This window comes from Dermacentor albipictus, chromosome 1 (genome assembly GCF_038994185.2).
Source record: "Dermacentor albipictus isolate Rhodes 1998 colony chromosome 1, USDA_Dalb.pri_finalv2, whole genome shotgun sequence".
Classification (NCBI taxonomy): domain Eukaryota; kingdom Metazoa; phylum Arthropoda; class Arachnida; order Ixodida; family Ixodidae; genus Dermacentor; species Dermacentor albipictus.
The window spans coordinates 353,374,477-353,382,888 of NC_091821.1; the positions used below are offsets into that span (position 1 = coordinate 353,374,477).

General features: G+C 44.5%; 1 protein-coding gene across 1 annotated transcript in view; it reads right to left on the minus strand.

Annotated features, from left to right (window-relative positions):
- LOC135918576 (chitin synthase chs-2-like) overlaps positions 1–8,412 on the minus strand; it is a 182,373-nt gene that overhangs the window by 93,831 nt on the left and 80,130 nt on the right. The window lies entirely within an intron of this gene.

The window sequence follows — 8,412 nt, forward strand, 5'->3', positions numbered from 1 at the left end:
ACCTTTAAAGGGGACACACACATTTTGAACACTTGAATGGTGCGGGGAACGGAGAGTGGCAGGATTGATACCACTAGTCTACATGTTGACGCCTTAGTTACGATTTTAGTCTGAAGTCTACCGTCTTGGTTGGATCAAATTATATGTGGAAAAGCACACGAAGCCCTTCGACTCGGCGTTTGTTTCTTTCTGTAGTCGTCTATATACAAGCGTGCAAGTGTTATCTAGCTACCTACGACCTCGTTTTGTGCTACCAGAGACGTAGGGTGTCGCATATTTTGCTTCCTACTCACGTCTCTAACTTTATATTTTCAAGAGGGCAGCAGAGAGAGAGAGAGAGAGAAGAAAAATGAAAGGTAGGGAGGTGAGGGGAGAAGAGTGTTAAGGTATAAAACGCTACAGAAATTCTAACAACTGTCTACTATTGCGTAAGCATTCTTTGGCTCGGCTGTTACTTATACTTTGCTTACTCGTTTTTCCTTGCTTATGCATGCCTACCCATCGCTTTTTCGGTGCCAAAGAAATGAAGTCCGTGTACTGAACCATGTGGAGATGAGTTACCAGGAAGCTGCATGACCCCTTCAAAGTGATGATATCAACTGAGCCGGAACGCCGTCACAAGCTGTTTCACCTCAGATGTTTTTCCCCATTTTTTTATTTTACAGCGGAGCTGTCTTAGGCTAGCTTTCAGCGTTTCGTGATGTGCGTGTGCAAAAACTATCATCATGCGGACCGCGTTTGCGGGGGTATGAGCCATTGCTTAACGGGGTATGAGCCTGTAGGGGGTATGACTCTATAGGCGAACGACGTACAGGTCACGTACAAGTACGACGAGTCGTTCGGCGGTTATCATAATGTTATCATAATGTGCGGCGATCTGGGACAACTGCTTCCGGTTCATGCTAACTAGGTCATTAGGGGTGCACGCGGTCATCATCGCACCCCCATAGCAACAATTGAGCACTGTGCTTCATAGAGGATGCAGATCATGAGAATCACGTTACTAAGTAACCATAATCTTGTGATGGTGGTGGTGGTGAGCTGTAGCAAATAGCGTCTCTTTCAACAATACTGCGGCATGTCACCATGTCAAACAGGCCAGTCTCTCAGGAATGCAAGAAGAAGACTTGAAGCTTCTTTTCAGGCTATACACTGCTTTACAATTTGTGCTCTACAGAAACCCCGAGTAACAGCCGAACCCACCAGCTTTTAACTTTGCCTAAACATTATTCATTACCTGGCCTATACTTTCACCTAGTAAAACAAGGTACGTTCTTTAGTTAAGCGAGGACAGCGGGCCAGTTCAGCCCGGAGGATGAAGTGGCATGATCTCTCCTACTTCCCGTTGCGGCAGGTTGTGCGTCAAAAGAACGCCGCGTTCTCGGCGATCCTCACGAAAATCGGAGACGGGAAGGACCTCCAACCGGAAGAGGTGGGCGTCATCGAGAGTCGGTTCGTCAGCACCGATCGAGCTTTGGTCGTTGCGCCCGGTAACGGGCGGCTCTTCTACTCCAATAAAGACGTTGATGCGTTCAACATCGATGTTGTCCTACAGGATGTAGGAGACGTACGCGAGGCTAAAACAGTTTATGCGTACCTTGGATACAGGTCCGACGTCGAGTGTGTTCACGCACAGGCCAAGGTGGCCGGTGAAGCATGTCGAAATGGTCAATTTACCCCATACGATACTGCTCACTCGGGGCAAGCCCTACAGTGTCACGTTCAACATAGACGTGAAGGACGGACTCGCGCCGTCGGTGTACTTCGAGAGATCGACTACAGTGAAGGCGACGCGCGCGATGCAGTGCGCATTTGGGTAAAATTTGATGTGACACGTACTACTGGCCGTCTGGGTCAGATCAAAGCAAAGCACCTCGCACACGCTGCTCGGAGACGGGGGACCAAGATCACGGTCGATTGGGTGCCCATCGAGTTGCGTATCTTCACCCACACCCTGGATAAAAAGACTGAACTGAGTCGCCGACGAAGGCAGTTTCCGGTGGTTCAAGCTAGTGTGGTCACCGTACAGAATGGGCACGGAATCGTTGTCGCCACCCTATACGTTCATACCGGAACGGGAAAGAGGGATTTGAAGAATTTATGAAAGACACATTTGGGTGGATCCTCCCGGTAGATCCCAATGGATTGTAATTGTGGGTGACTTCAACATCGGTGTGCCTAGTTCCGACGGAAAATCGTTCTTAGCGTTTCTCATGGGAAGGTTCGGCCTTCAATGTTACGCCAAGGCCAACGTCTCCACTACGCACCATCGATCGTGCCTAGACCTAACGTTCGCTAAGAAGATCTCCATTATAGCGACCATAAAGCAATTGCTGTGGTCACTAGATAAACGTTAATACAAATGAACGTAAAAAAAGTGAAATATTGTGCAATAAATTGTGCAATATTGTTTTGTTGTTTTACTTTATTTTATTTATAGCTATATACAGCTCCGCTGGTCATTCACCTTCACAGAATAGAATGGCTCTGACTATTTTATTTTCTCCTTTTCCTTTTTTGTTACGACCTTGACGCGGCGACGATAACGTCACCATTCTTTTTATCGCTAGCAATCATTTATTGTTATTATTAAACTATTAACAGATGTACCAATAACTTATTTTTATACCCAGTAGCCCGACGACATGCTTCTCTGCAAATGCATCCGTAATGCGGCAAAGTAAGCTTTCAAGGTGGCATGACGAGGACGGTTTTCTTTCTGATCAATTTCTGTTTTGTATTTTTGTTGTTTCTTTTGAATTCTTACATATAGTTTATAAAGGTGCCATTCATATAAATTTACGCTATTACAATGAGTAAATGTTCTAAGTTCCCAAATTATACATTTTTGTGCAGATACAAGGCATTACACCTTTCGCGTGACAGACCGATTTTGCTGGTGTACTCGCCAAATAGTGCTTATGCTTTTACAAGAGGGTAAGCAAGGAGAGAGAGAGAGAGAGAAAAACTGAGATGCCCCTTCATCCGGAGATGCACATCGACACCACAGTTTGGAGTCCTTGGCGCTGTGTTGTGCACCCTTAAGGGTTGCTGAAATAGGCGCTTTTTCCTACTTAACCACTACCACACCACATTTTATCACTGAGGTCTGTAGAGATGGGTTTCTCAGCTTGGGGTATTGGTTCGCAGCGTGAGGCTGCACCGCATGGGAAACATATGAGAGGTCTGTGCAGATATAAATGAACACTTTTCTGTAGTCGCCGCACGTCAAAAGAAGGCCGCAGAATGTTCCGTTGTGTTTAGTTACCCCAGTAAGAGATATGAGTGCTAAAAAAAAAAGAAAGAAAGAGCAGTCAATTTTTGAAAATTCTTAAGCGAAGTTATGTTTGCCTACTTTTCCAGCTTCGGTGTGGGTGCCTGGCTGTCGGGTTGGTCACTACGTCACCGGTCATATTTTCGCATACTATATATACAAAGGTTATATTAATGTATTGGCGAAGTGGCTTATATAATTGTTGTATGCTGACGAAGGGTGTCCACGTGTGTCCTGCGTAACCAAAAAAAAATAGTAATAACTTCCCACATTAAACCTTAGTCTATCGTGTCGGCTCACAGGCATCTCTCAAAAGCGCCGATCTGTTAATGGAATTGTGAATTATATTTAACTGATTCTCTGACTTACATTATTTTCTTTGATTCAGCTACTCAGTATAGGCCACTGAGGCTGTGTCAGTTCTTGGACAATCTTCCAGAATGGATATGTCCCACAATGACTCTTACACAAAACTCACCAAATTAAAACAAACCAAGCGAAACGAGTTTTTTGTATTGCATCAAATAGGCATCAGCAACCACCAAATTTCGATTCCCAAAAATTCCAACATATGCGTTGGATCTGAATAATTTCTTTTTCTCTTTTTGACCCTCTTGGCATAAAATGACTACAGATTTTTGTGATCTCGCAGAATCACAACCTAATTTCCCACGAAGCTGTTTCTTTTAACCCACTGCAATAAAAATTTCAGCTGCCTTTAATTAAATCACACACTTTAAAACGTTGCCCCTATATGGCGGGTCTTTTTGAGACCTTCCAACGTATAACGCCATTCGGGCACTTGGTAAAGGAATTTTACAACGCAGTAATTCGTCCACACGCTTCACGAGAATAATGGGTCATACTGCAACCCCCCCCCCCCCCCCCCGCGCATTTATCATAAGATGTGATTGTGTTGCAGCTTACAGCTCCCCCAGGGCAGCATGTTAAATTCTGCGTTGTTCCTGAATTATAGTTATAACGCGCCGGATATCCTGCATAAGCAATTTACTGCTAAGGCCTATAAATTGTCTACACACCTACAACTTTGTTTACACGTACATTACCTAATACCTATAACTCACCTCTAATTTTAAACAAGTATAAGAACGATGCATTTTGCAGTTCATTCAGGATACCGCAGATACCAGAGCTTTATAACGCTCTCTTAGCAACTAACATTAACTACTGTGCTCTTATATGGGGAACTACTTCATGTAGGAACATTCAGAAAATTTGTGCTCTACAGAAAACGGCACTGCGTCATATTGACACGAGTACTTATATTTATCGGGCGACCACGTTTCGCCGCCCAACAAATGTTATCGCACAGCGTGGGACGCGCCTGCATGTGTCCGAAGTTTCTGGAAAGTTATCGATGCTTCTATACGCTGTCTGTTGTCTTCGAACCTTGTGTTATCTGATTTCATAGCGTGACCCGAATGGTGCAGAACTTTGTGGAAGGCACGCGGGTCCCAGCGATTAGTCTGGAACATTCGATGACTGCTGTGTAAAAGCCGACGCGCTGGATCCGCTGATCAGATTTTCGACGATCGCCGACTGTGTTCGCCGCTCTCGTTGTGCTATAAGTGTAGCCTGTTTTTGTGGACACAGGTTCGCCCAATAAAAGTTAGTTTTGTCCTACACAGTATTGCTACTGTGTTCTTTGACGTCACGACCACGTGGCAATATAGCGAACGTAGTACATGATGCGCATACAAAAGATCTGTTTTTAAAATATGACATTCTTCCTTTTCAACTATTGTATGACTTTACCCTACAAATAAAATGCAAGAAGAGTCTTAAGAAAAACGAAACCACCTTTCTTGCATTATGCGCTTTAACAAAACCATCCGACATACCCTATACACTCAGAAATAGAAGCACCTGGCTCTGCGCAGCTCCAACCTCAAGACACAAGAGTGGGCTGTCCAGCAAGCCCGAGAGGTGGCGACGAGGCAAGGCCTCGAAGTCCCCTCATGGGAGACCTGAGCCCGGGTCGTCAAATTTGTCGGATTCAGAATAAAGTTGTTTCCATCCATCCTGGCTGACTCCCTTTTCAAGAACATGTCATAGAAGAAACAGGTTAAAATCGCGCATAGCTACCCTTTTAAGTGACCTGGAAAATGACAATATCGACATCGATAACTTAACCCGCGAAAAATGGAAAACTTTTCTACTAAATCGTTGGGGCTCCTAAATACATATAGACTGTTCATTGATTTGTATGATTGGACTATTACATCAAATTGAAATATTTATGTTGTGCTTTTCTTTCAATTTCAGTTTTCAGTTTCCTTGTAGAGAGGTTTCTAATTAATTTACCTCATGTACTTAGCGTTTTCTGCAGACTACTGTTCTGTGGGCTACTGTTCATTATATATTATATAGTGACATACTATAACAGAGCAGTCGCTACAGATTTTTGATATTTTATATGATGTGCCTTGTGTCTTTTTTCCCGCTTTTCTTTTTTTTACGTGACCATTTGCAATCTGTAAATATTTTTCTTCACCCAAATGTATTTTTCTGTCTCTTGTTTCTGCCAAGTAATGGGGCAAGCACCCAGTCAAGCTGCAGCTTAGCAGCTTTTTGTGTTTGTCCTAGCATTCTTTTGTTTTTGTACAAAAGAAATGTTGAAATAAATTGACTTGACCAATCACATACCTCTTATCACGGAAAAATTAAGCGAAAAAGAAAAGAGAGTTCAGTAATTACTTGCGACGCTTATGATTTGCCCAGGAAAGTTAACGCTTCGTCGCACTTTCCGCTGAACGTGATCCCAGTTTCCAGTAAACATAAACTTGGTCAAAAATGTAGTTATCTCGGGTTATTGGTAAGCTTTGCTGATAACGGCAGTAACACATTTTCGAGCTAATGCTTATAGATTTTTTTTATAAAAGCAGTATTTATTTCACACGCATTGAACGTGGCAGAAAAATTTTCAATAGCCTTCCTCCCATTTTTGCTACGTTTAATCTTGGTGAAATGTGTTGTTCTGACAGGCAAATGGGCAAAATTCGGCGCGCTCGTTCATAACACTTATAATTCTGAGGAGCACTTGCATGAGTAATTTATCGCAAATGCCACCATGAACCCACCAGCTTTTAACTTTGCCTAAACATTATTCATTACCTGGCCTATACTTTCACCTAGTAAAAACAAGGTACGTTCTTTAGTTAAGCGAGGACAGCGGGCGAAAGTGGTACCACGCGTGGAAATACCGTGAAAACAAGTGTTCACGAAGTTTTCGTAACGCACCTGATTGAGCCAGTACCTTTAGAATTTCGAGATACGTTGCACTTAGCACGCCCCCCCCCCCCTTTTTTTTTGTTAAATACGAATACTTTGTAACGCATTTCTTTCCGGGCATTATGGAAACGTAGCGAATAGCGGCGATGTGACATTTTGAAACTTTCCTTTTTCACTTCTTTCCCGAATTGGTTTATCCAGGACACTCTCTGTTATCGACGGTATCAGTCATACCATATACGCAGACGACGTTACCATCTGGTGTAAGGGAGGTAGTGACGGATAGGTAGAGACGGCCCTGAAAGAGGCGATTGATGCTACCGAGAGATATCTTGAGTCCACGGGCATTCGGTGCTCACCGCACAAGTCGGAACTGCTACTTTATCGACCCAAGCGTAGAGGCCCGAAACCAAAGGGATGGAAACCACTCGCCGAATGCGACATAAAACTGCGCACAAACGACAGAGGCTATATTCCGAGGGTGGATGCTATCCGGATTCTTGGCATGATGGCAGAGTCGAGTGGTTCAAACAACCAGACAGTGTTGCGACTCATTAAAAAGGCGGGCAATGCCATCAGACTAATCAGAAGAGTGGCCAACCGGCAGCAAGGTCTTGGTGAAGATAACCTCGTGAGACTGGTACATTCGTTCGTAATGTGTCATTTCACTTACGTCGCGGCCATGCACAACTGGCAAAGATCGGAGCGGGATAAGCTCAATGCATTAACCAGGAAGGCAATCAAGAGAGCTCTCGGCCTCCCCATATATACTCACACGGAACGCTTACTTCAACTTCACATGCATAACACGCTAGAGGAAATAGCGGAAGCACAGGAGAGGGCCCAGTTCGTCAGGCTATCTACTACACAAGCTGGAAGACAAGTCTTACAGGGGCTGGGCGTTCCCCCACAGTAATCAAAACAATGTTCTGCAGCATCCCTCGAGAGCAGCGGGACCGCGTCACTGTCGCCCCGATCCCATGAAACGTCCATCCAGAACACAACGTGGGAAGACGTCGGGCGCGCGCGAAGGCTCTCCTGGAAAGGGCTCGTGAACGGGCTTCGGAGAACAGTTTCGTAGACGCAGCGCGCTACGCCGACGCACAGGCCTTCGCTGTAGTTAGCGTAGATCATGAAAGGCAAATAACGAACGCAATCTCGATTCGGACGACGTCCTCTGAGATCGCAGAGCAGGTTGCAATAGCAATGGCCTTGTTGGACGACAAGAGGACATCAATCTACAGGTACTCGATATCAATTGTTAGGGCATTTGCCAAAGGAACCATATCCGAGCTGGCCCTACACTCTTAGTCATGTCCTGGTTAACCACCCGGATATAAGTGGTATTCATTGGCGTGCCGCATGTTTAAAGGCATATATGCGGCCTCGCAAGAAGGGTTATGCGTGAAAAAGTCATATACGGCACAAAGAGCAGTGAAGATCCGCATATGAAAGGTGATAAAAATGCGGCACGTTATTATGCGGCCAGTAGATCCTGTCCCAAATATAGACGGCCGAGGACCATGTGTTACGTTTCTTGGCGCGGCTCCACTGGATTGGAGCGAACATTTCAGTCCTTTGCATCAGAAGCCGTGATTAGCAGCAGCTACATCTTACAAGAATAAGAATGTATTATCTACAGTTTTTGTTATATTACGGTTCAATTATGGCAGAAGGTAACAAACGTTAACGGTATTAGTTGCCCTTAAAAAAGTAGGATACTAAAATATATCATTGGAAGATATTTTGGCTGCTCTTATTTGGAATGGGGTACTTAAGCTTATTCTTTGTCCTCGCTTAAACCGTTACAGCATTTGCTTGAGGGAAGGATGTTGCATATGACTGACTTGGAAAATCTTGACTGCTGCTGGGCGGTTAGCCAGGAC